Genomic DNA, 27,260 nt, shown 5'->3' with positions numbered 1-27,260 from the left:
GTGTCCTCCTAGTATACACCCGCATTGCCCTCCGCTCTCACCCGTGTCCTCCTAGTATACACCCGCATTGCCCTCCGCTCTCACCCGTGTTCTCCTAGTATACACCCGCATTGCCCTCCCCTCTCACCCGTGTCCTCCTAGTATACACCCGCATTGCCCTCCGCTCTCACCTGTGTCCTCCTAGTATACACCCGCATTACCCTCCGCTCTCACCCGAGTCCTCCTAGTATACACCCTCATTACCCTCCGCTCTCACCCGTGTCTGCTCCGCACTGTACACCCGCATTACCCTCCGCTCTCACCCGTGTCCTCCTAGTATACACCCGCATTGCCCTCCGCTCACCCGTGTTCTCCTAGTATACACCCGCATTACCCTCCTCTCTCACCCGTGTCCTCCTAGTATACACCCGCATTACCCTCCTCTCTCACCCGTGTCCTCCTAGTATACACCCGCATTACCCTCCGCTCTCACCCGTGTCCTCCTAGTATACACCCGCATTACCCTCCGCTCTCACCAGTGTCCTCCTAGTATACACCCGCATTACCCTCCTCTCTCACCCGTGTCCTCCTAGTATACACCCGCATTACCCTCCGCTCTCACCCGTGTCCTCCTAGTATACACCCGCATTGCCCTCCGCTCTCACCCGTGTCCTCCTAGTATACACCCGCATTACCCTCCGCTCTCACCCGTGTCCTCCTAGTATACACCCGCATTACCCTCCGCTCTCACCTGTGTCCTCCTAGTATACACCCGCATTGCCCTCCGCTCACCCGAGTCCTCCTAGTATACACCCGCATTGCCCTCCGCTCTCACCCGTGTCCTCCTAGTATACACCCGCATTATCCTCCGCTCTCACCCGTGTCCTCCTAGTATACACCCGCATTACCCTCCGCTCTCACCTGTGTCCTCCTAGTATACACCCGCATTGCCCTCCGCTCACCCGAGTCCTCCTAGTATACACCCGCATTGCCCTCCGCTCTCACCCGAGTCCTCCTAGTATACACCCGCATTACCCTCCGCTCTCACCTGTGTCCTCCTAGTATACACCCGCATTACCCTCCGCTCTCACCCGTGTCCTCCTAGTATACACCCGCATTGCCCTCCTAGTATACACCCGCATTGCCCTCCACTCTCACCCGTGTCTGCTCCGCACTGTACACCCGCATTGCCCTCAGCTCACCCGTGTCCTCCTAGTATACACCCGCATTACCCTCCGCTCTCACCTGTGTCCTCCTAGTATACCCCCGCATTACCCTCCGCTCTCACCCGTGTCCTCCTAGCATACACCCGCATTGCCGTCCGCTCTCACCCGTGTCCTCCTAGTATACACCCGCATTGCCCTCCGCTCTCACCCGTGTCTGCTCCGCACTGTACACCCGCATTGCCCTCCGCTCACCCGTGTCCTCCTAGTATACACCCGCATTACCCTCCGCTCTCACCCGTGTCCTCCTAGTATATACCCGCATTGCCCTCCGCTCTCACCCGTGTCCTCCTAGTATACACCCGCATTACCCTCCGCTCTCACCCGTGTCCTCCTAGTATACACCCGCATTACCCTCCGCTCTCACCCGTGTCCTCCTAGTATACACCCGCATTACCCTCCGCTCTCACCCGTGTCCTCCTAGTATATACCCGCATTACCCTCCGCTCTCACCCGTGTCCTCCTAGTATACACCCGCATTGCCCTCCGCTCTCACCAGTGTCCTCCTAGTATACACCCGCATTGCCCTCCGCTCTCACCTGTGTCCTCCTAGTATACACCCGCATTACCCTCCGCTCTCACCCGAGTCCTCCTAGTATACACCCTCATTACCCTCCGCTCTCACCCGTGTCTGCTCCGCACTGTACACCCGCATTGCCCTCCGCTCTCACCCGTGTCCTCCTAGTATACACCCGCATTACCCTCCGCTCTCACCCGTGTCCTCCTAGTATATACCCGCATTGCCCTCCGCTCTCACCCGTGTCCTCCTAGTATACACCCGCATTACCCTCCGCTCTCACCCGTGTCCTCCTAGTATACACCCGCATTACCCTCCGCTCTCACCCGTGTCCTCCTAGTATATACCCGCATTACCCTCCGCTCTCACCCGTGTCCTCCTAGTATACACCCGCATTGCCCTCCGCTCTCACCAGTGTCCTCCTAGTATACACCCGCATTGCCCTCCGCTCACCCGTGTTCTCCTAGTATACACCCGCATTACCCTCCTCTCTCAGCCGTGTCCTCCTAGTATACACCCGCATTACCCTCCTCTCTCACCCGTGTCCTCCTAGTATACACCCGCATTACCCTCCGCTCTCACCCGTGTCCTCCTAGTATACACCCGCATTGCCCTCCGCTCTCACCCGTGTCCTCCTAGTATACACCCGCATTACCCTCCGCTCTCACCTGTGTCCTCCTAGTATACACCCGCATTGCCCCCCGCTCTCACCCGTGTCCTCCTAGTATACACCCGCATTACCCTCCTCTCTCACCCGTGTCCTCCTAGTATACACCCGCATTACCCTCCTCTCTCACCCGTGTCCTCCTAGTATACACCCGCATTACCCTCCGCTCTCACCCGTGTCCTCCTAGTATACACCCGCATTGCCCTCCGCTCTCACCCGAGTCCTCCTAGTATTCACCCGCATTGCCCTCCGCTCTCACCCGTGTCTGCTCCGCACTGTACACCCGCATTACCCTCCGCTCTCACCCGTGTCCTCCTAGTATACACCCGCATTACCCTCCGCTCTCACCCGAGTCCTCCTAGTATACACCCGCATTACCCTCCGCTCTCACCCGTGTCCTCCTAGTATACACCCGCATTACCCTCCGCTCTCACCCGTGTCTGCTCCGCATTGTACACCCGCATTACCCTCCGCTCTCACCCGTGTCCTCCTAGTATACACCCGCATTACCCTCCGCTCTCACCCGAGTCCTCCTAGTATGCACCCGCATTGCCCTCCGCTCTCACCCATGTCCTCCTAGTATACACCCGCATTACCCTCCGCTCTCACCCGTGTCCTCCTAGTATACACCCGCATTACCCTCCGCTCTCACCCGTGTCCTCCTAGTATAAACCCGCATTACCCTCCGCTCTCACCCGTGTCTGCTCCGCACTGTACACCAGCATTGCCCTCCGCTCTCACCCGTGTCCTCCTAGTATACACCCGCATTGCCCTCCGCTCTCACCCGTGTCCTCCTAGTATACACCCGCATTGCCCTCCGCTCTCACCCGTGTCCTCCTAGTATACACCCGCATTGCCCTCCGCTCTCACCCGTCTCCTCCTAGTATACACCCGCATTGCCCTCCGCTCTCACCCGTCTCCTCCTAGTATACACCCGCATTACCCTCCGCTCTCACCCGTGTCCTCCTAGTATACACCCGCATTACCCTCCGCTCTCACCCGTGTCCTCCTAGTATACACCCGCATTGCCCTCCGCTCTCACCCGTGTCCTCCTAGTATACACCCGCATTGCCCTCCGCTCTCACCTGTGTTCTCCTAGTATACACCCGCATTGCCCTCCGCTCTCACCCGTGTCCTCCTAGTATACACCCGCATTGCCCTCCGCTCTCACCTGTGTCCTCCTAGTATACACCCGCATTACCCTCCGCTCTCACCCGAGTCCTCCTAGTATACACCCTCATTACCCTCCGCTCTCACCCGTGTCTGCTCCGCACTGTACACCCGCATTGCCCTCCGCTCTCACCCGTGTCCTCCTAGTATACACCCGCATTACCCTCCGCTCTCACCCGTGTCCTCCTAGTATATACCCGCATTGCCCTCCGCCCTCACCCGTGTCCTCCTAGTATACACCCGCATTACCCTCCGCTCTCACCCGTGTCCTCCTAGTATACACCCGCATTACCCTCCGCTCTCACCCGTGTCCTCCTAGTATACACCCGCATTACCCTCCGCTCTCACCCGTGTCCTCCTAGTATATACCCGCATTACCCTCCGCTCTCACCCGTGTCCTCCTAGTATACACCCGCATTGCCCTCCGCTCTCACCAGTGTCCTCCTAGTATACACCCGCATTGCCCTCCGCTCACCCGTGTTCTCCTAGTATACACCCGCATTACCCTCCTCTCTCACCCGTGTCCTCCTAGTATACACCCGCATTACCCTCCTCTCTCACCCGTGTCCTCCTAGTATACACCCGCATTACCCTCCGCTCTCACCCGTGTCCTCCTAGTATACACCCGCATTGCCCTCCGCTCTCACCCGTGTCCTCCTAGTATACACCCGCATTACCCTCCGCTCTCACCTGTGTCCTCCTAGTATACACCCGCATTGCCCTCCGCTCTCACCCGTGTCCTCCTAGTATACACCCGCATTACCCTCCTCTCTCACCCGTGTCCTCCTAGTATACACCCGCATTACCCTCCTCTCTCACCCGTGTCCTCCTAGTATACACCCGCATTACCCTCCGCTCTCACCCGTGTCCTCCTAGTATACACCCGCATTGCCCTCCGCTCTCACCCGAGTCCTCCTAGTATGCACCCGCATTGCCCTCCGCTCTCACCCGTGTCTGCTCCGCACTGTACACCCGCATTACCCTCCGCTCTCACCCGTGTCCTCCTAGTATACACCCGCATTACCCTCCGCTCTCACCCGAGTCCTCCTAGTATACACCCGCATTACCCTCCGCTCTCACCCGTGTCCTCCTAGTATACACCCGCATTACCCTCCGCTCTCACCCGTGTCTGCTCCGCATTGTACACCCGCATTACCCTCCGCTCTCACCCGTGTCCTCCGAGTATACACCCGCATTACCCTCCGCTCTCACCCGAGTCCTCCTAGTATGCACCCGCATTGCCCTCCGCTCTCACCCGTGTCTGCTCCGCACTGTACACCCGCATTACCCTCCGCTCTCACCCGTGTCCTCCTAGTATACACCCGCATTACCCTCCGCTCTCACCCGTGTCCTCCTAGTATACACCCGCATTACCCTCCGCTCACCCGTGTCCTCCTAGTATACACCCGCATTGCCCTCCGCTCTCACCCATGTCCTCCTAGTATACACCCGCATTACCCTCCGCTCTCACCCGTGTCCTCCTAGTATACACACGCATTACCCTCCGCTCTCACCCGTGTCCTCCTAGTATAAACCCGCATTACCCTCCGCTCTCACCCGTGTCTGCTCCGCACTGTACACCAGCATTGCCCTCCGCTCTCACCCGTGTCCTCCTAGTATACACCCGCATTGCCCTCCGCTCTCACCCGTGTCCTCCTAGTATACACCCGCATTGCCCTCCGCTCTCACCCGTGTCCTCCTAGTATACACCCGCATTGCCCTCCGCTCTCACCCGTCTCCTCCTAGTATACACCCGCATTGCCCTCCGCTCTCACCCGTCTCCTCCTAGTATACACCCGCATTACCCTCCGCTCTCACCCGTGTCCTCCTAGTATACACCCGCATTACCCTCCGCTCTCACCCGTGTCCTCCTAGTATACACCCGCATTGCCCTCCGCTCTCACCCGTGTCCTCCTAGTATACACCCGCATTGCCCTCCGCTCTCACCTGTGTTCTCCTAGTATACACCCGCATTGCCCTCCGCTCTCACCCGTGTCCTCCTAGTATACACCCGCATTGCCCTCCGCTCTCACCTGTGTCCTCCTAGTATACACCCGCATTACCCTCCGCTCTCACCCGAGTCCTCCTAGTATACACCCTCATTACCCTCCGCTCTCACCCGTGTCTGCTCCGCACTGTACACCCGCATTGCCCTCCGCTCTCACCCGTGTCCTCCTAGTATACACCCGCATTACCCTCCGCTCTCACCCGAGTCCTCCTAGTATACACCCGCATTACCCTCCGCTCTCACCCGTGTCCTCCTAGTATACACCCGCATTGCCCTCCGCTCTCACCAGTGTCCTCCTAGTATACACCCGCATTGCCCTCCGCTCACCCGTGTTCTCCTAGTATACACCCGCATTACCCTCCTCTCTCACCCGTGTCCTCCTAGTATACACCCGCATTACCCTCCTCTCTCACCCGTGTCCTCCTAGTATACACCCGCATTACCCTCCGCTCTCACCCGTGTCCTCCTAGTATACACCCGCATTGCCCTCCGCTCTCACCCGTGTCCTCCTAGTATACACCCGCATTACCCTCCGCTCTCACCTGTGTCCTCCTACTATACACCCGCATTGCCCTCCGCTCTCACCCGTGTCCTCCTAGTATACACCCGCATTACCCTCCTCTCTCACCCGTGTCCTCCTAGTATACACCCGCATTACCCTCCTCTCTCACCCGTGTCCTCCTAGTATACACCCGCATTACCCTCCGCTCTCACCCGTGTCCTCCTAGTATACACCCGCATTGCCCTCCGCTCTCACCCGAGTCCTCCTAGTATGCACCCGCATTGCCCTCCGCTCTCACCCGTGTCTGCTCCGCACTGTACACCCGCATTACCCTCCGCTCTCACCCGTGTCCTCCTAGTATACACCCGCATTACCCTCCGCTCTCACCCGAGTCCTCCTAGTATACACCCGCATTACCCTCCGCTCTCACCCGTGTCCTCCTAGTATACACCCGCATTACCCTCCGCTCTCACCCGTGTCTGCTCCGCATTGTACACCCGCATTACCCTCCGCTCTCACCCGTGTCCTCCTAGTATACACCCGCATTACCCTCCGCTCTCACCCGAGTCCTCCTAGTATGCACCCGCATTGCCCTCCGCTCTCACCCGTGTCTGCTCCGCACTGTACACCCGCATTACCCTCCGCTCTCACCCGTGTCCTCCTAGTATACACCCGCATTACCCTCCGCTCTCACCCGTGTCCTCCTAGTATACACCCGCATTACCCTCCGCTCTCACCCGTGTCCTCCTAGTATACACCCGCATTGCCCTCCGCTCTCACCCATGTCCTCCTAGTATACACCCGCATTACCCTCCGCTCTCACCCGTGTCCTCCTAGTATACACCCGCATTACCCTCCGCTCTCACCCGTGTCTGCTCCGCACTGTACACCCGCATTGCCCTCCGCTCACCCGTGTCCTCCTAGTATACACCCGCATTACCCTCCGCTCTCACCCGTGTCCTCCTAGTATATACCCGCATTGCCCTCCGCTCTCACCCGTGTCCTCCTAGTATACACCCGCATTACCCTCCGCTCTCACCCGTGTCCTCCTAGTATACACCCGCATTACCCTCCGCTCTCACCCGTGTCCTCCTAGTATATACCCGCATTACCCTCCGCTCTCACCCGTGTCCTCCTAGTATACACCCGCATTGCCCTCCGCTCTCACCAGTGTCCTCCTAGTATACACCCGCATTGCCCTCCGCTCACCCGTGTTCTCCTAGTATACACCCGCATTACCCTCCTCTCTCAGCCGTGTCCTCCTAGTATACACCCGCATTACCCTCCTCTCTCACCCGTGTCCTCCTAGTATACACCCGCATTACCCTCCGCTCTCACCCGTGTCCTCCTAGTATACACCCGCATTGCCCTCCGCTCTCACCCGTGTCCTCCTAGTATACACCCGCATTACCCTCCGCTCTCACCTGTGTCCTCCTAGTATACACCCGCATTGCCCTCCGCTCTCACCCGTGTCCTCCTAGTATACACCCGCATTACCCTCCTCTCTCACCCGTGTCCTCCTAGTATACACCCGCATTACCCTCCTCTCTCACCCGTGTCCTCCTAGTATACACCCGCATTACCCTCCGCTCTCACCCGTGTCCTCCTAGTATACACCCGCATTGCCCTCCGCTCTCACCCGAGTCCTCCTAGTATTCACCCGCATTGCCCTCCGCTCTCACCCGTGTCTGCTCCGCACTGTACACCCGCATTACCCTCCGCTCTCACCCGTGTCCTCCTAGTATACACCCGCATTACCCTCCGCTCTCACCCGAGTCCTCCTAGTATACACCCGCATTACCCTCCGCTCTCACCCGTGTCCTCCTAGTATACACCCGCATTACCCTCCGCTCTCACCCGTGTCTGCTCCGCATTGTACACCCGCATTACCCTCCGCTCTCACCCGTGTCCTCCTAGTATACACCCGCATTACCCTCCGCTCTCACCCGAGTCCTCCTAGTATGCACCCGCATTGCCCTCCGCTCTCACCCATGTCCTCCTAGTATACACCCGCATTACCCTCCGCTCTCACCCGTGTCCTCCTAGTATACACCCGCATTACCCTCCGCTCTCACCCGTGTCCTCCTAGTATAAACCCGCATTACCCTCCGCTCTCACCCGTGTCTGCTCCGCACTGTACACCAGCATTGCCCTCCGCTCTCACCCGTGTCCTCCTAGTATACACCCGCATTGCCCTCCGCTCTCACCCGTGTCCTCCTAGTATACACCCGCATTGCCCTCCGCTCTCACCCGTGTCCTCCTAGTATACACCCGCATTGCCCTCCGCTCTCACCCGTCTCCTCCTAGTATACACCCGCATTGCCCTCCGCTCTCACCCGTCTCCTCCTAGTATACACCCGCATTACCCTCCGCTCTCACCCGTCTCCTCCTAGTATACACCCGCATTACCCTCCGCTCTCACCCGTGTCCTCCTAGTATACACCCGCATTGCCCTCCGCTCTCACCCGTGTCCTCCTAGTATACACCCGCATTGCCCTCCGCTCTCACCTGTGTTCTCCTAGTATACACCCGCATTGCCCTCCGCTCTCACCCGTGTCCTCCTAGTATACACCCGCATTGCCCTCCGCTCTCACCTGTGTCCTCCTAGTATACACCCGCATTACCCTCCGCTCTCACCCGAGTCCTCCTAGTATACACCCTCATTACCCTCCGCTCTCACCCGTGTCTGCTCCGCACTGTACACCCGCATTGCCCTCCGCTCTCACCCGTGTCCTCCTAGTATACACCCGCATTACCCTCCGCTCTCACCCGTGTCCTCCTAGTATATACCCGCATTGCCCTCCGCCCTCACCCGTGTCCTCCTAGTATACACCCGCATTACCCTCCGCTCTCACCCGTGTCCTCCTAGTATACACCCGCATTACCCTCCGCTCTCACCCGTGTCCTCCTAGTATACACCCGCATTACCCTCCGCTCTCACCCGTGTCCTCCTAGTATATACCCGCATTACCCTCCGCTCTCACCCGTGTCCTCCTAGTATACACCCGCATTGCCCTCCGCTCTCACCAGTGTCCTCCTAGTATACACCCGCATTGCCCTCCGCTCACCCGTGTTCTCCTAGTATACACCCGCATTACCCTCCTCTCTCACCCGTGTCCTCCTAGTATACACCCGCATTACCCTCCTCTCTCACCCGTGTCCTCCTAGTATACACCCGCATTACCCTCCGCTCTCACCCGTGTCCTCCTAGTATACACCCGCATTGCCCTCCGCTCTCACCCGTGTCCTCCTAGTATACACCCGCATTACCCTCCGCTCTCACCTGTGTCCTCCTAGTATACACCCGCATTGCCCTCCGCTCTCACCCGTGTCCTCCTAGTATACACCCGCATTACCCTCCTCTCTCACCCGTGTCCTCCTAGTATACACCCGCATTACCCTCCTCTCTCACCCGTGTCCTCCTAGTATACACCCGCATTACCCTCCGCTCTCACCCGTGTCCTCCTAGTATACACCCGCATTGCCCTCCGCTCTCACCCGAGTCCTCCTAGTATGAACCCGCATTGCCCTCCGCTCTCACCCGTGTCTGCTCCGCACTGTACACCCGCATTACCCTCCGCTCTCACCCGTGTCCTCCTAGTATACACCCGCATTACCCTCCGCTCTCACCCGAGTCCTCCTAGTATACACCCGCATTACCCTCCGCTCTCACCCGTGTCCTCCTAGTATACACCCGCATTACCCTCCGCTCTCACCCGTGTCTGCTCCGCATTGTACACCCGCATTACCCTCCGCTCTCACCCGTGTCCTCCGAGTATACACCCGCATTACCCTCCGCTCTCACCCGAGTCCTCCTAGTATGCACCCGCATTGCCCTCCGCTCTCACCCGTGTCTGCTCCGCACTGTACACCCGCATTACCCTCCGCTCTCACCCGTGTCCTCCTAGTATACACCCGCATTACCCTCCGCTCTCACCCGTGTCCTCCTAGTATACACCCGCATTACCCTCCGCTCACCCGTGTCCTCCTAGTATACACCCGCATTGCCCTCCGCTCTCACCCATGTCCTCCTAGTATACACCCGCATTACCCTCCGCTCTCACCCGTGTCCTCCTAGTATACACACGCATTACCCTCCGCTCTCACCCGTGTCCTCCTAGTATAAACCCGCATTACCCTCCGCTCTCACCCGTGTCTGCTCCGCACTGTACACCAGCATTGCCCTCCGCTCTCACCCGTGTCCTCCTAGTATACACCCGCATTGCCCTCCGCTCTCACCCGTGTCCTCCTAGTATACACCCGCATTGCCCTCCGCTCTCACCCGTGTCCTCCTAGTATACACCCGCATTGCCCTCCGCTCTCACCCGTCTCCTCCTAGTATACACCCGCATTGCCCTCCGCTCTCACCCGTCTCCTCCTAGTATACACCCGCATTACCCTCCGCTCTCACCCGTGTCCTCCTAGTATACACCCGCATTACCCTCCGCTCTCACCCGTGTCCTCCTAGTATACACCCGCATTGCCCTCCGCTCTCACCCGTGTCCTCCTAGTATACACCCGCATTGCCCTCCGCTCTCACCTGTGTTCTCCTAGTATACACCCGCATTGCCCTCCGCTCTCACCCGTGTCCTCCTAGTATACACCCGCATTGCCCTCCGCTCTCACCTGTGTCCTCCTAGTATACACCCGCATTACCCTCCGCTCTCACCCGAGTCCTCCTAGTATACACCCTCATTACCCTCCGCTCTCACCCGTGTCTGCTCCGCACTGTACACCCGCATTGCCCTCCGCTCTCACCCGTGTCCTCCTAGTATACACCCGCATTACCCTCCGCTCTCACCCGAGTCCTCCTAGTATACACCCGCATTACCCTCCGCTCTCACCCGTGTCCTCCTAGTATACACCCGCATTGCCCTCCGCTCTCACCAGTGTCCTCCTAGTATACACCCGCATTGCCCTCCGCTCACCCGTGTTCTCCTAGTATACACCCGCATTACCCTCCTCTCTCACCCGTGTCCTCCTAGTATACACCCGCATTACCCTCCTCTCTCACCCGTGTCCTCCTAGTATACACCCGCATTACCCTCCGCTCTCACCCGTGTCCTCCTAGTATACACCCGCATTGCCCTCCGCTCTCACCCGTGTCCTCCTAGTATACACCCGCATTACCCTCCGCTCTCACCTGTGTCCTCCTACTATACACCCGCATTGCCCTCCGCTCTCACCCGTGTCCTCCTAGTATACACCCGCATTACCCTCCTCTCTCACCCGTGTCCTCCTAGTATACACCCGCATTACCCTCCTCTCTCACCCGTGTCCTCCTAGTATACACCCGCATTACCCTCCGCTCTCACCCGTGTCCTCCTAGTATACACCCGCATTGCCCTCCGCTCTCACCCGAGTCCTCCTAGTATGCACCCGCATTGCCCTCCGCTCTCACCCGTGTCTGCTCCGCACTGTACACCCGCATTACCCTCCGCTCTCACCCGTGTCCTCCTAGTATACACCCGCATTACCCTCCGCTCTCACCCGAGTCCTCCTAGTATACACCCGCATTACCCTCCGCTCTCACCCGTGTCCTCCTAGTATACACCCGCATTACCCTCCGCTCTCACCCGTGTCTGCTCCGCATTGTACACCCGCATTACCCTCCGCTCTCACCCGTGTCCTCCTAGTATACACCCGCATTACCCTCCGCTCTCACCCGAGTCCTCCTAGTATGCACCCGCATTGCCCTCCGCTCTCACCCGTGTCTGCTCCGCACTGTACACCCGCATTACCCTCCGCTCTCACCCGTGTCCTCCTAGTATACACCCGCATTACCCTCCGCTCTCACCCGTGTCCTCCTAGTATACACCCGCATTACCCTCCGCTCTCACCCGTGTCCTCCTAGTATACACCCGCATTGCCCTCCGCTCTCACCCATGTCCTCCTAGTATACACCCGCATTACCCTCCGCTCTCACCCGTGTCCTCCTAGTATACACCCGCATTACCCTCCGCTCTCACCCGTGTCTGCTCCGCACTGTACACCCGCATTGCCCTCCGCTCTCACCCGTGTCCTCCTAGTATACACCCGCATTGCCCTCCGCTCTCACCCGTGTCCTCCTAGTATACACCCGCATTGCCCTCCGCTCTCACCCGTGTCCTCCTAGTATACACCCGCATTGCCCTCCGCTCTCACCCGTGTCCTCCTAGTATACACCCGCATTGCCCTCCGCTCTCACCCGTCTCCTCCTAGTATACACCCGCATTGCCCTCCGCTCTCACCCGTCTCCTCCTAGTATACACCCGCATTACCCTCCGCTCTCACCCGTGTCCTCCTAGTATACACCCGCATTACCCTCCGCTCTCACCCGTGTCCTCCTAGTATACACCCGCATTGCCCTCCGCTCTCACCCGTGTCCTCCTAGTATACACCCGCATTGCCCTCCGCTCTCACCCGTGTTCTCCTAGTATACACCCGCATTGCCCTCCCCTCTCACCCGTGTCCTCCTAGTATACACCCGCATTGCCCTCCGCTCTCACCTGTGTCCTCCTAGTATACACCCGCATTACCCTCCGCTCTCACCCGAGTCCTCCTAGTATACACCCTCATTACCCTCCGCTCTCACCCGTGTCTGCTCCGCACTGTACACCCGCATTACCCTCCGCTCTCACCCGTGTCCTCCTAGTATACACCCGCATTGCCCTCCGCTCACCCGTGTTCTCCTAGTATACACCCGCATTACCCTCCTCTCTCACCCGTGTCCTCCTAGTATACACCCGCATTACCCTCCTCTCTCACCCGTGTCCTCCTAGTATACACCCGCATTACCCTCCGCTCTCACCCGTGTCCTCCTAGTATACACCCGCATTACCCTCCGCTCTCACCAGTGTCCTCCTAGTATACACCCGCATTACCCTCCTCTCTCACCCGTGTCCTCCTAGTATACACCCGCATTACCCTCCGCTCTCACCCGTGTCCTCCTAGTATACACCCGCATTGCCCTCCGCTCTCACCCGTGTCCTCCTAGTATACACCCGCATTACCCTCCGCTCTCACCCGTGTCCTCCTAGTATACACCCGCATTACCCTCCGCTCTCACCTGTGTCCTCCTAGTATACACCCGCATTGCCCTCCGCTCACCCGAGTCCTCCTAGTATACACCCGCATTGCCCTCCGCTCTCACCCGTGTCCTCCTAGTATACACCCGCATTATCCTCCGCTCTCACCCGTGTCCTCCTAGTATACACCCGCATTACCCTCCGCTCTCACCTGTGTCCTCCTAGTATACACCCGCATTGCCCTCCGCTCACCCGAGTCCTCCTAGTATACACCCGCATTGCCCTCCGCTCTCACCCGAGTCCTCCTAGTATACACCCGCATTACCCTCCGCTCTCACCTGTGTCCTCCTAGTATACACCCGCATTACCCTCCGCTCTCACCCGTGTCCTCCTAGTATACACCCGCATTGCCCTCCTAGTATACACCCGCATTGCCCTCCACTCTCACCCGTGTCTGCTCCGCACTGTACACCCGCATTGCCCTCAGCTCACCCGTGTCCTCCTAGTATACACCCGCATTACCCTCCGCTCTCACCTGTGTCCTCCTAGTATACCCCCGCATTACCCTCCGCTCTCACCCGTGTCCTCCTAGCATACACCCGCATTGCCGTCCGCTCTCACCCGTGTCCTCCTAGTATACACCCGCATTGCCCTCCGCTCTCACCCGTGTCTGCTCCGCACTGTACACCCGCATTGCCCTCCGCTCACCCGTGTCCTCCTAGTATACACCCGCATTACCCTCCGCTCTCACCCGTGTCCTCCTAGTATATACCCGCATTGCCCTCCGCTCTCACCCGTGTCCTCCTAGTATACACCCGCATTACCCTCCGCTCTCACCCGTGTCCTCCTAGTATACACCCGCATTACCCTCCGCTCTCACCCGTGTCCTCCTAGTATATACCCGCATTACCCTCCGCTCTCACCCGTGTCCTCCTAGTATACACCCGCATTGCCCTCCGCTCTCACCAGTGTCCTCCTAGTATACACCCGCATTGCCCTCCGCTCTCACCTGTGTCCTCCTAGTATACACCCGCATTACCCTCCGCTCTCACCCGAGTCCTCCTAGTATACACCCTCATTACCCTCCGCTCTCACCCGTGTCTGCTCCGCACTGTACACCCGCATTGCCCTCCGCTCTCACCCGTGTCCTCCTAGTATACACCCGCATTACCCTCCGCTCTCACCCGAGTCCTCCTAGTATACACTCGCATTACCCTCCGCTCTCACCCGTGTCCTCCTAGTATACACCCGCATTGCCCTCCGCTCTCACCAGTGTCCTCCTAGTATACACCCGCATTGCCCTCCGCTCACCCGTGTTCTCCTAGTATACACCCGCATTACCCTCCTCTCTCACCCGTGTCCTCCTAGTATACACCCGCATTACCCTCCTCTCTCACCCGTGTCCTCCTAGTATACACCCGCATTACCCTCCGCTCTCACCCGTGTCCTCCTAGTATACACCCGCATTACCCTCCGCTCTCACCAGTGTCCTCCTAGTATACACCCGCATTACCCTCCTCTCTCACCCGTGTCCTCCTAGTATACACCCGCATTACCCTCCGCTCTCACCCGTGTCCTCCTAGTATACACCCGCATTGCCCTCCGCTCTCACCCGTGTCCTCCTAGTATACACCCGCATTACCCTCCGCTCTCACCCGTGTCCTCCTAGTATACACCCGCATTACCCTCCGCTCTCACCTGTGTCCTCCTAGTATACACCCGCATTGCCCTCCGCTCACCCGAGTCCTCCTAGTATACACCCGCATTGCCCTCCGCTCTCACCCGTTCCTCCTAGTATACACCCGCATTATCCTCCGCTCTCACCCGTGTCCTCCTAGTATACACCCGCATTACCCTCCGCTCTCACCTGTGTCCTCCTAGTATACACCCGCATTGCCCTCCGCTCACCCGAGTCCTCCTAGTATACACCCGCATTGCCCTCCGCTCTCACCCGAGTCCTCCTAGTATACACCCGCATTACCCTCCGCTCTCACCTGTGTCCTCCTAGTATACACCCGCATTACCCTCCGCTCTCACCCGTGTCCTCCTAGTATACACCCGCATTGCCCTCCTAGTATACACCCGCATTGCCATCCACTCTCACCCGTGTCTGCTCCGCACTGTACACCCGCATTGCCCTCCGCTCACCCGTGTCCTCCTAGTATACACCCGCATTACCCTCCGCTCTCACCTGTGTCCTCCTAGTATACCCCCGCATTACCCTCCGCTCTCACCCGTGTCCTCCTAGCATACACCCGCATTGCCGTCCGCTCTCACCCGTGTCCTCCTAGTATACACCCGCATTGCCCTCCGCTCTCACCCGTGTCTGCTCCGCACTGTACACCCGCATTGCCCTCCGCTCACCCGTGTCCTCCTAGTATACACCCGCATTACCCTCCGCTCTCACCCGTGTCCTCCTAGTATATACCCGCATTGCCCTCCGCTCTCACCCGTGTCCTCCTAGTATACACCCGCATTACCCTCCGCTCTCACCCGTGTCCTCCTAGTATACACCCGCATTACCCTCCGCTCTCACCCGTGTCCTCCTAGTATATACCCGCATTACCCTCCGCTCTCACCCGTGTCCTCCTAGTATACACCCGCATTGCCCTCCGCTCTCACCAGTGTCCTCCTAGTATACACCCGCATTGCCCTCCGCTCACCCGTGTTCTCCTAGTATACACCCGCATTACCCTCCTCTCTCAGCCGTGTCCTCCTAGTATACACCCGCATTACCCTCCTCTCTCACCCGTGTCCTCCTAGTATACACCCGCATTACCCTCCGCTCTCACCCGTGTCCTCCTAGTATACACCCGCATTGCCCTCCGCTCTCACCCGTGTCCTCCTAGTATACACCCGCATTACCCTCCGCTCTCACCTGTGTCCTCCTAGTATACACCCGCATTGCCCTCCGCTCTCACCCGTGTCCTCCTAGTATACACCCGCATTACCCTCCTCTCTCACCCGTGTCCTCCTAGTATACACCCGCATTACCCTCCTCTCTCACCCGTGTCCTCCTAGTATACACCCGCATTACCCTCCGCTCTCACCCGTGTCCTCCTAGTATACACCCGCATTGCCCTCCGCTCTCACCCGAGTCCTCCTAGTATTCACCCGCATTGCCCTCCGCTCTCACCCGTGTCTGCTCCGCACTGTACACCCGCATTACCCTCCGCTCTCACCCGTGTCCTCCTAGTATACACCCGCATTACCCTCCGCTCTCACCCGAGTCCTCCTAGTATACACCCGCATTACCCTCCGCTCTCACCCGTGTCCTCCTAGTATACACCCGCATTACCCTCCGCTCTCACCCGTGTCTGCTCCGCATTGTACACCCGCATTACCCTCCGCTCTCACCCGTGTCCTCCTAGTATACACCCGCATTACCCTCCGCTCTCACCCGAGTCCTCCTAGTATGCACCCGCATTGCCCTCCGCTCTCACCCGTGTCTGCTCCGCACTGTACACCCGCATTACCCTCCGCTCTCACCCGTGTCCTCCTAGTATACACCCGCATTACCCTCCGCTCTCACCCGTGTCCTCCTAGTATACACCCGCATTACCCTCCGCTCACCCGTGTCCTCCTAGTATACACCCGCATTGCCCTCCGCTCTCACCCATGTCCTCCTAGTATACACCCGCATTACCCTCCGCTCTCACCCGTGTCCTCCTAGTATACACCCGCATTACCCTCCGCTCTCACCCGTGTCCTCCTAGTATAAACCCTCATTACCCTCCGCTCTCACCCGTGTCTGCTCCGCACTGTACACCCGCATTGCCCTCCGCTCTCACCCGTGTCCTCCTAGTATACACCCGCATTACCCTCCGCTCTCACCCGTGTCCTCCTAGTATATACCCGCATTGCCCTCCGCCCTCACCCGTGTCCTCCTAGTATACACCCGCATTACCCTCCGCTCTCACCCGTGTCCTCCTAGTATACACCCGCATTACCCTCCGCTCTCACCCGTGTCCTCCTAGTATACACCCGCATTACCCTCCGCTCTCACCCGTGTCCTCCTAGTATACACCCGCATTACCCTCCGCTCTCACCCGTGTCCTCCTAGTATATACCCGCATTACCCTCCGCTCTCACCCGTGTCCTCCTAGTATACACCCGCATTGCCCTCTGCTCTCACCAGTGTCCTCCTAGTATACACCCGCATTGCCCTCCGCTCACCCGTGTTCTCCTAGTATACACCCGCATTACCCTCCTCTCTCACCCGTGTCCTCCTAGTATACACCCGCATTACCCTCCTCTCTCACCCGTGTCCTCCTAGTATACACCCGCATTACCCTCCGCTCTCACCCGTGTCCTCCTAGTATACACCCGCATTGCCCTCCGCTCTCACCCGTGTCCTCCTAGTATACACCCGCATTACCCTCCGCTCTCACCTGTGTCCTCCTAGTATACACCCGCATTGCCCTCCGCTCTCACCCGTGTCCTCCTAGTATACACCCGCATTACCCTCCTCTCTCACCCGTGTCCTCCTAGTATACACCCGCATTACCCTCCTCTCTCACCCGTGTCCTCCTAGTATACACCCGCATTACCCTCCGCTCTCACCCGTGTCCTCCTAGTATACACCCGCATTGCCCTCCGCTCTCACCCGAGTCCTCCTAGTATGCACCCGCATTGCCCTCCGCTCTCACCCGTGTCTGCTCCGCACTGTACACCCGCATTACCCTCCGCTCTCACCCGTGTCCTCCTAGTATACACCCGCATTACCCTCCGCTCTCACCCGTGTCCTCCTAGTATACACCCGCATTACCCTCCGCTCTCACCCGTGTCTGCTCCGCATTGTACACCCGCATTACCCTCCGCTCTCACCCGTGTCCTCCTAGTATACACCCGCATTACCCTCCGCTCTCACCCGAGTCCTCCTAGTATGCACCCGCATTGCCCTCCGCTCTCACCCGTGTCTGCTCCGCACTGTACACCCGCATTACCCTCCGCTCTCACCCGTGTCCTCCTAGTATACACCCGCATTACCCTCCGCTCTCACCAGTGTCCTCCTAGTATACACCCGCATTACCCTCCGCTCTCACCCGTGTCCTCCTAGTATAAACCCGCATTACCCTCCGCTCTCACCCGTGTCTGCTCCGCACTGTACACCAGCATTGCCCTCCGCTCTCACCCGTGTCCTCCTAGTATACACCCGCATTGCCCTCCGCTCTCACCCGTGTCCTCCTAGTATACACCCGCATTGCCCTCCGCTCTCACCCGTGTCCTCCTAGTATACACCCGCATTGCCCTCCGCTCTCACCCGTCTCCTCCTAGTATACACCCGCATTGCCCTCCGCTCTCACCCGTCTCCTCCTAGTATACACCCGCATTACCCTCCGCTCTCACCCGTGTCCTCCTAGTATACACCCGCATTACCCTCCGCTCTCACCCGTGTCCTCCTAGTATACACCCGCATTGCCCTCCGCTCTCACCCGTGTCCTCCTAGTATACACCCGCATTGCCCTCCGCTCTCACCTGTGTTCTCCTAGTATACACCCGCATTGCCCTCCGCTCTCACCCGTGTCCTCCTAGTATACACCCGCATTGCCCTCCGCTCTCACCTGTGTCCTCCTAGTATACACCCGCATTACCCTCCGCTCTCACCCGAGTCCTCCTAGTATACACCCTCATTACCCTCCGCTCTCACCCGTGTCTGCTCCGCACTGTACACCCGCATTGCCCTCCGCTCTCACCCGTGTCCTCCTAGTATACACCCGCATTACCCTCCGCTCTCACCCGAGTCCTCCTAGTATACACCCGCATTACCCTCCGCTCTCACCCGTGTCCTCCTAGTATACACCCGCATTGCCCTCCGCTCTCACCAGTGTCCTCCTAGTATACACCCGCATTGCCCTCCGCTCACCCGTGTTCTCCTAGTATACACCCGCATTACCCTCCTCTCTCACCCGTGTCCTCCTAGTATACACCCGCATTACCCTCCTCTCTCACCCGTGTCCTCCTAGTATACACCCGCATTACCCTCCGCTCTCACCCGTGTCCTCCTAGTATACACCCGCATTACCCTCCTCTCTCACCCGTGTCCTCCTAGTATACACCCGCATTACCCTCCGCTCTCACCCGTGTCCTCCTAGTATACACCCGCATTGCCCTCCGCTCTCACCAGTGTCCTCCTAGTATACACCCGCATTACCCTCCGCTCTCACCCGTGTCCTCCTAGTATACACCCGCATTACCCTCCGCTCTCACCTGTGTCCTCCTAGTATACACCCGCATTGCCCTCCGCTCACCCGAGTCCTCCTAGTATACACCCGCATTGCCCTCCGCTCTCACCCGTGTCCTCCTAGTATACACCCGCATTATCCTCCGCTCTCACCCGTGTCCTCCTAGTATACACCCGCATTACCCTCCGCTCTCACCTGTGTCCTCCTAGTATACACCCGCATTGCCCTCCGCTCACCCGAGTCCTCCTAGTATACACCCGCATTGCCCTCCGCTCTCACCCGAGTCCTCCTAGTATACACCCGCATTACCCTCCGCTCTCACCTGTGTCCTCCTAGTATACACCCGCATTACCCTCCGCTCTCACCCGTGTCCTCCTAGTATACACCCGCATTGCCCTCCTAGTATACACCCGCATTGCCCTCCACTCTCACCCGTGTCTGCTCCGCACTGTACACCCGCATTGCCCTCCGCTCACCCGTGTCCTCCTAGTATACACCCGCATTACCCTCCGCTCTCACCTGTGTCCTCCTAGTATACCCCCGCATTACCCTCCGCTCTCACCCGTGTCCTCCTAGCATACACCCGCATTGCCGTCCGCTCTCACCCGTGTCCTCCTAGTATACACCCGCATTGCCCTCCGCTCTCACCCGTGTCCTCCTAGTATACACCCGCATTACCCTCCGCTCTCACCCGTGTCCTCCTAGTATATACCCGCATTGCCCTCCGCTCTCACCCGTGTCCTCCTAGTATACACCCGCATTGCCCTCCGCTCTCACCCGTGTCCTCCTAGTATATACCCGCATTGCCCTCCGCTCTCACCCGTGTCCTCCTAGTATATACCCGCATTACCCTCCGCTCTCACCCGTGTCCTCCTAGTATATACCCGCATTGCCCTCCGCTCTCACCCGTGTCCTCCTAGTATACACCCGCATTACCCTCCGCTCTCACCCGTGTCCTCCTAGTATACACCCGCATTACCCTCCGCTCTCACCCGTGTCCTCCTAGTATATACCCGCATTGCCCTCCGCTCTCACCCGTGTCCTCCTAGTATACACCCGCATTACCCTCCGCTCTCACCCGTGTCCTCCTAGTATACACCCGCATTACCCTCCGCTCTCACCCGTGTCCTCCTAGTATATACCCGCATTGCCCTCCGCTCTCACCCGTGTCCTCCTAGTATACACCCGCATTGCCCTCCGCTCTCACCCGTGTCCTCCTAGTATATACCCGCATTGCCCTCCGCTCTCACCCGTGTCCTCCTAGTATATACCCGCATTGCCCTCCGCTCTCACCCGTGTCCTCCTAGTATATACCCGCATTGCTCTCCGCTCTCTCCCGTGTCCTCCTAGTATACACCCGCATTACCCTCCGCTCTCACCCGTGTCCTCCTAGTATACACCCGCATTGCCCTCCTAGTATACACCCGCATTGCCCTCCGCTCTCACCCATGTCCTCCTAGTATACACCCGCATTACCCTCCGCTCTCACCCGTGTCCTCCTAGTATATACCCGCATTGCCCTCCGCTCACCCGTGTCCTCCAAGTATACACCCGCATTACCCTCCGCTCTCACCCGTGTCCTCCTAGTATATACCCGCATTGCCCTCCGCTCTCACCCGTGTCTGCTCCGCACTGTACACCCGCATTGCCCTCCGCTCACCCGTGTCCTCCTAGTATACACCCGCATTACCCTCCGCTCTCACCCGTGTCTGCTCCGCACTGTACACCCGCATTGCCCTCCGCTCACCCGTGTCCTCCTAGTATATACCCGCATTGCCCTCCGCTCACCCGTGTCCTCCTAGTATATACCCGCATTGCCCTCCGCTCACCCGTGTCCTCCTAGTATATACCCGCATTGCCCTCCGCTCACCCGTGTCTGCTCCGCACTGTACACCCGCATTGGCCTCCGCTCACCCGTGTCCTCCTAGTATACACCCGCATTGGCCTCCGCTCACCCGTGTCCTCCTAGTATATACCCGCATTGCCCTCCGCTCTCACCCGTGTCCTCCTAGTATACACCCGCATTGGCCTCCGCTCACCCGTGTCCTCCTAGTATATACCCGCATTGCCCTCCGCTCTCACCCGTGTCCTCCTAGTATACACCCGCATTGGCCTCCGCTCACCCGTGTCTGCTCCGCACTGTACACCCGCATTGCCCTCCGCTCACCCGTGTCCTCCTAGTATATACCCGCATTACCCTCCGCTCTCACCCGTGTCCTCCTAGTATACACCCGCATTGCCCTCCGCTCTCACCCGTGTCTGCTCCGCACTGTACACCCGCATTGCCCTCCGCTCACCCGTGTCCTCCTAGTATACACCCGCATTACCCTCCGCTCTCACCCGTGTCCTCCTAGTATATACCCGCATTGCCCTCCGCTCTCACCCGTGTCCTCCTAGTATACACCCGCATTGGCCTCCGCTCACCCGTGTCCTCCTAGTATATACCCGCATTGCCCTCCGCTCTCACCCGTGTCCTCCTAGTATATACCCGCATTGCCCTCCGCTCTCACCCGTGTCCTCCTAGTATACACCCGCATTACCCTCCGCTCTCACCCGTGTCCTCCTAGTATACACCCGCATTGCCCTCCGCTCACCCGTGTCTGCTCCGCACTGTACACCCGCATTGCCCTCCGCTCACCCGTGTCCTCCTAGTATACACCCGCATTACCCTCCGCTCTCACCCGTGTCCTCCTAGTATACACCCGCATTGCCCTCCGCTCACCCGTGTCTGCTCCGCACTGTACACCCGCATTGGCCTCCGCTCACCCGTGTCCTCCTAGTATACACCCGCATTACCCTCCGCTCTCACCCGTGTCCTCCTAGTATACACCCGCATTGCCCTCCGCTCACCCGTGTCCTCCTAGTATACACCCGCATTGCCCTCCGCTCACCCGTGTCTGCTCCGCACTGTACACCCGCATTGGCCTCCGCTCACCCGTGTCCTCCTAGTATATACCCGCATTGCCCTCCGCTCACCCGTGTCCTCCTAGTATACACCCGCATTGCCCTCCGCTCACCCGTGTCCTCCTAGTATATACCCGCATTACCCTCCGCTCTCACCCGTGTCTGCTCCGCACTGTACACCTTTCTTCTATTCGGCTCCTGTTTATGCAATTTTTTGAATTCAGCGCGCACCTGTCAAACGGCTTCGCGTTAATTGGCTGTCTCCATAGAAACCGCCGCGGTTCTCATCACGTGATGTTGTGGTTTTGCACTGAATCAGTACTGTACGTTGCTCCTGTGTCCTCGGCACACACTACCTTCCCTTCTTACATTACACGTATCCAGCAGGGAAAAGACTTCGACAAAATGGAGGCCGCAGACAGTTCAAAAAGAGCCGTGACGGTGGCTCCGCCCACAGGAGCTTGTGTTGCTTTGAATGTTTGAAATCAGCTGCGTCCTGTATCATGTGAGTGCGGCTGTGATGGCCACAGGGCGCCCGTCAGTGATCCGTCCGTCAGTCAGTGATCCGTCCGTCAGTCAGTGATCCGTCCGTCAGTCAGTGATCCGTCCGTCACCCCGTTCCCTTTAAATGTTCAGCTCGTTATCGGGCTGCATAAAGCGTTACATTACTCTGTAGGTCAGTAAAACTATTGCAAAAGCAAATGTTTATAGCTGTATTTATTTTCTTAGTATTTTTATAGAATTAATGCACTTTTTAAAAATAATTATTTGTTTTTAGGGTTGTTATATTCTGAGAGCTATAGGTTTCACTGTTTTCCATCACCAGAGCTGCAGGAGGGCTTAGTTATATGCAGTATTTTATTATATACTCTATATGCAGTCATGGCGGAAAGTGCTGGCACCCATGAAATTGCTATTTCTCCCAGAAAACTATTGCAATTCTACACGTTTTGTTATACACATTTATTTCCTTTGTGTGTATTGGAACACAAAAAAAAAAGAGAGAAAAAGGCAAATTGGACATAATTTCACACTAAACCCCAAAAACGGGCCAGACAAAATTGTTGGTACCCTCAACTTAATATTTGGTTGCACACCCTTAGGCTAAGTGTCCACGATGCTGAAATGCTGCAGATTTTTTCTGCATCTCCCTGGCAGAAAACACGCGTGCGATTTTACATGAGTTTTTCCAGCTAGGTAGAAGCGTTTGTCAAGCATTTTGATCATGCGTTTCCGCATGCGGGTTATCAAGCGCTTTCCAGGCGATTTTAGCATCACTTGGAAAGTGCTTGACAACGTGGTCACACTATATAAATCCATGCAAACAGCATGGATTTATATAGTGTGACCAAGTAATAGTTTAAAAAAAAAAAGAATAAAAATGGTAAAAAAAAAAAAAAAAAACATTATACTCCACTTCTGATGGCCCCCCGGTCTTCTCTCCGATGCATCCGGTGTCTTGGGCGGCTCGCGGTGGTGTAAAAGGCACAGCAGTCACGTGACCTGTCATATTACTAAGTGACGCCATGGAAGGTCCTTTTAGACCATAGCGAGACATCGGGGAAACCGGACACACCATAGAGGAGACAGGGGGACATCGGAAGGTGAGTATAATGTATATTTTTTATTTTAAATTCTTTTTTTCAACAGGTACCATGGTACCTGGGTCTGGAAGAGAGTCTCCTCTTCTCCAGACCCGGGTACCATCCGCACATTGAATCGCTTAATATCCGCATGTGCTCATGCAGTCATGCGGATATTAAGCGATTCAATGCAAGTCAATGGCGGCAATTACGCTGTGTGTCCGCAAAATTAATGGACATGCTGCGTATTTTTCCGCACAGCACATGCGGATTATCATTGGGGACCATGGGGCACGTATTACCAAGCGTTTTTTAAGCGTTTTTGCTGCGGAAATTCCGCAGCAAAAACGCTTGAAAAACGCATAGTGGGTACGGAGCCTAAGGAATAAATAACTGGAATCAATCACTTCCTATAACCATCAATAAGCTTCTTACACCTCTCACTGGCCTTTTGGACCATTCTTCTGGATCCACAACCGGGGGAGTCACCCGGAACGTGTCACAAGCTGTAGTTTTCAGTGGTGACATTTTTTGGTATGTGAAACTTCTTGATCATTTTTCATTAACCCTTTAAGAAGCAAAAATAACAAACTGCAATTCCATTTTTTTTTTCTTAAACACCAATCACTGTTCGGTATAATCGTCGTGCTATGCTATTTTTTTGTGGGACAAGCTGTCCTTTTTACTGGTACCATTTTTGGGTACACACAACTTTTTGATCACTTATTTAATTTTCATATGGAAGCATGAAAAAAAAATAAAAATTAAATCTGTTTCTGAAATGTTATTTTTACATAGTTCACCATACAGTAATTCACGCATTTATATTATTTTGTAGATGGATACAAGGTGAGCCCGACCCATAGTTGGCAGATAATGGCTGTGACACACAGCCAAGACCTGCCTCTAACAGCCCATGACTGTTAACCTGTTAAATGCCACAGTGAAACTCTCACAGCAGCATTAACAGCATGGGGGTGCTTCATTCTATGTGCCCATCGGTGCTCCTGATGAAGACTTCCGTGCCTATCATCACAGAGCTCCTTTGAAACCCAGCCAGTGGCCAGATTTCAGGGGAGATTGATTTTTACTATATGCAGCAATACTTTGGTAATTCTGTATATAGCACAAGCAATGAGATGATAACAGGTTCCAGTCCCCCTAAGGAGACTAACAAATACTCTAAAAAAAAAAGTAAAAAAAAAATATGAAAAAAATCAACAAAAACCATAAGTTCAAATCTTCCCTTTTTGCCCCCATTAAAAATAAAGATATTCTAAAAATAAAACAATTGTACTGTATATCTGTGGCATCATCAAAGTATGTAAAAGTCAAATCTAGCAAAATATAAAAATAATTAACCTGATCAGTAAACACCGTAAACACAAAAAAAATTTCAAGGGCCAAAATTGTGGGGTTTTTTTATGGCACAATACCGCATAAAATGCTGCAAGAAGCAATCAAAATATCATATCTGTCTCAAAACAATGTCAATAAAAACGTCATCTTGCCCTGCAAAAAGTCCTCACACAACTCTATCAACCGAAAAATGAAAGCGCTGTGGGTCACAGAAAATGGTGACACAATCAAGAAAATTATTTATTCATTTATTTATTTTACAAATTTCTGTTTTGTTTTTTTGCACTACTAAAAGAATAAAAACTGCACACGTTTGGTATTTCCCTAATCGTACTAATGAGTAGAATTTTATTGCCTGGTCATTTTTACCCCACAATGTCAGAATTGTGTTTTGTTTATTTAATTTCACCACACTTGTAATTTGTTTTCCCATTTTCCAGAATATTATATGGCAAAATTAATGTTTTTATTCAAAGGTGCAGCTCGTCCCGTTAAAAACAAGCCCTCATATGTCTATGTGGACAGAAAAATAAAAAACCTATGGGTATTTGAAGAAGATGATGAAAAAGCAGAAACTCAAAAACGGAAATTGGCCGTGTCGGGAAGGGTTTAAAGGGAACCTGACAGATGATACATGCTATAGAAAAACAACCTGGCACTCAGAAGACTCATGGGTTCTTTAAGTAATTTTTAATAAAGTAATGTAGTAAACAACAAACAGACGTTTCGGTCACAATAGACCTTCATCGGTGTACTACAAAAGCAAAAAAATGATAGTGAGTATCACATAGAGACATGCAATTCATATAACATAGATTTGACATAATGAGATTGAAAATCAATTGGTCATGGGTAATGTGCATAAAGAAAATACAACATCGGGAAAAAAATAGAAGATCAGGGGAGAGGGGATGGGAAGGAGGATCAGGTAAGGAGAGAAAGGAAAAATATAAAGTGACATACCGGTTTTTTTAAAAAAGGCGTGATGCATTTGGGCCGTAGTATGTATAAATTTGTAAACTAAGGGAACACATAAAAGAATATCATGGATGTGGTCCAGAACAATATAGGATGTGTGATGACAATGAGGTAGGAAATACCCCGGTAGGTGCTGTGGGTTGAGGAAAAAAGGAGGAGCACATAGTGTGTGAGGGCAGGGGATTAAAAACGTACCCGTCGTTTGCGGTAGGTACTTAAAGGCAATGGCCTGGTCGGAGCCGCAAGCTATAGAGAAAATGGAGTAATTAATATAAGGGATATAGGGGCACTAAGTATAGTAGGAGCTAGAAGGAGAAAAACATACCCGTAGATGAAAGTAGATAACCAGAGGCAGTAGCCCGGTAGGTGTTGTATGCTGTGGGAATGAATAAAATAGCACATTAAATGGAGCCCCTATAAGTATTAAGAGTATGGAGACCAGTGTAGGAAGAATACCTGAATTTGAAAGGACGCAGGACGCGGTATCCACCGTTTGTCCAGGAGCATGTGGCAGGATAAGGCACCAGGGGTCTTTTAAATAAGGGGTAGGCGGGTGAAAGGTTATAATTGGAGCCAATCATTGGTGGTAGTAGTGTGGAAACGCGTGTGACTAGGTTCTGGAATGGGGCCTGAAAATCGGAAGTAGTGTTAAATGACGCTATTCAGGTCCTGTAAGGAGAAAACCGGTCACATGACCGGAAATGACGAGTGTATGCGCTCAATGTATCAGACACTGGTTCCATAATTTCATGTATAAGGAGAGATCTGTCAGTCATTGGCAGAAGACGATGGGGACCCGCCTGTCCGACTAGTCACCTGTGCGGCTTGGTCCCCGGCAGCTTTTAAACCATGTTTTTCTCTAAAACATCACAGCATTTCAGAGTCAAACATACCTGGGTGAGATCGTACAGCCAGTGCCTGTGGATCGGACAGCATGTATCATCTATATAAAATAAAAACTACCGCACTCCTGGAGTGGTGGTGGTGCCCAGGTAGGGTTACAAGCCCGTATAGATATAGAAAAACAACCTGGCACTCAGAAGACTCATGGGTTCTTTAAGTAATTTTTAATAAAGTAATGTAGTAAACAACAAACAGACGTTTCGGTCACAATAGACCTTCATCGGTGTACTACAAAAGCAAAAAAATAATAGTGAGTATCACATAGAGACATGTAA

General features: G+C 55.5%; 1 long non-coding RNA gene across 2 annotated transcripts in view; it reads right to left on the bottom strand.

Annotated features, from left to right (window-relative positions):
- LOC141165837 (uncharacterized) overlaps positions 1–22,545 on the bottom strand; it is an 86,560-nt gene extending 64,015 nt beyond the window's left edge. Inside the window, exon 1 of one of the 2 annotated variants that reach the window (XR_012251212.1) lies at positions 22,394–22,545. This is a non-coding gene — a long non-coding RNA (uncharacterized lncRNA). Of the gene's footprint in view, positions 1–22,318 lie in introns of both variants that reach the window. The other variant, XR_012251211.1, reaches the window with a different exon arrangement.
- Between the last annotated feature and the right edge of the window lie 4,715 nt (positions 22,546–27,260).

The sequence above is a fragment of the Phyllobates terribilis genome, unplaced genomic scaffold, assembly GCF_046119375.1.
Source record: "Phyllobates terribilis strain yellow unplaced genomic scaffold, ASM4611937v1 Scaffold_11__3_contigs__length_659146591, whole genome shotgun sequence".
Lineage (NCBI taxonomy): Eukaryota > Metazoa > Chordata > Amphibia > Anura > Dendrobatidae > Phyllobates > Phyllobates terribilis.
This window is presented reverse-complemented; position numbering and strand designations above follow the sequence as displayed.